Raw genomic sequence first — 1,039 nt, 5'->3', positions numbered from 1 at the left:
CCCGGCGCCGGAGACTCACAACTCCGGCCACGCCCCGGCCCCGCGCGTCCCCGCTTCCCCGGGGCCGGGCGCACAGGCCCCAGTTCCCGCGTTCCCGCCCAGAGAATAGGCCCCGGCCGGGCGCACAGGCCCCCACACTCCGGCCCCCACACTCCGGCCGTGCTCCGCCCCCGGGGGTCCCCACCACCAGAGTCCCCGCCCCGCGCCCCGCCCCTTGCGTATCTGGGGTCCCCGCCCCGCGCGGTCCCGCCCTCGCCCCGGGATCCGGCTGGGCGGCTGGAGGGGCAGGGCGTTGTGTGTCCGCGCAGGGCCTGCAAGGGGCGTGGGGAGGCGCGCTGGAGAGGAACCCGGGACAGGGCCGCGTCCTCCGCAGCCCAGGGTCACAGCTGGGGACGGCGCTTGCAGAAGAGTGATTCTCCACTACTATTATATTTTATTTTTTAAATTTATTTTTATTGTTGACAGTATTACAGATGTTCCCCATTTCCCCTCTTTTGCCCTCCCCCCTCCACCTCAGGCCTTCACAGTATTATTGTCTGTGTCCATGGGTTATGCATGTAAAGGGTATTCCAAACCATGTATACACACACTTTGAATAGTTATAAAGGCCGTGTTTATTAAAATGCATTTAATTTTCAAAATGGAGCTATCAGTTGTTAAAGTGTGTGTACATTTGGGGGGACACCCTGTATGCATCTAAATGCTTTGGTTAATCTCTTCCCGTTCCCCCACCCCCTAAAATCTGTCCGTCTGTTCCATGCATCCATGTCTTTGGACCTATTTTTGTTCCTCAATTTATTTTGTTCATTACATTCCACATATAGTGAGATCATGTGATACTTGTCTTTCTCTGACTGGCTTATTTTGCTTAGCATCATAATCTCCAGGTCCATCCATGATGTCTCAAAGGGTAAGAGGTCCTTCTTTTTACAGCTGCATAGCATTTCATTGTGTAGATGTACCACAGAAGTCTCTAGGAATTAGAAAAACTGATAAATAGGCAACTTTAAAATTAAGAACTTTCACTCATCAAAAGACA

The sequence above is a fragment of the Eptesicus fuscus genome, chromosome 16 (genome assembly GCF_027574615.1).
Source record: "Eptesicus fuscus isolate TK198812 chromosome 16, DD_ASM_mEF_20220401, whole genome shotgun sequence".
NCBI lineage: Eukaryota > Metazoa > Chordata > Mammalia > Chiroptera > Vespertilionidae > Eptesicus > Eptesicus fuscus.
This window is presented reverse-complemented; position numbering follows the sequence as displayed.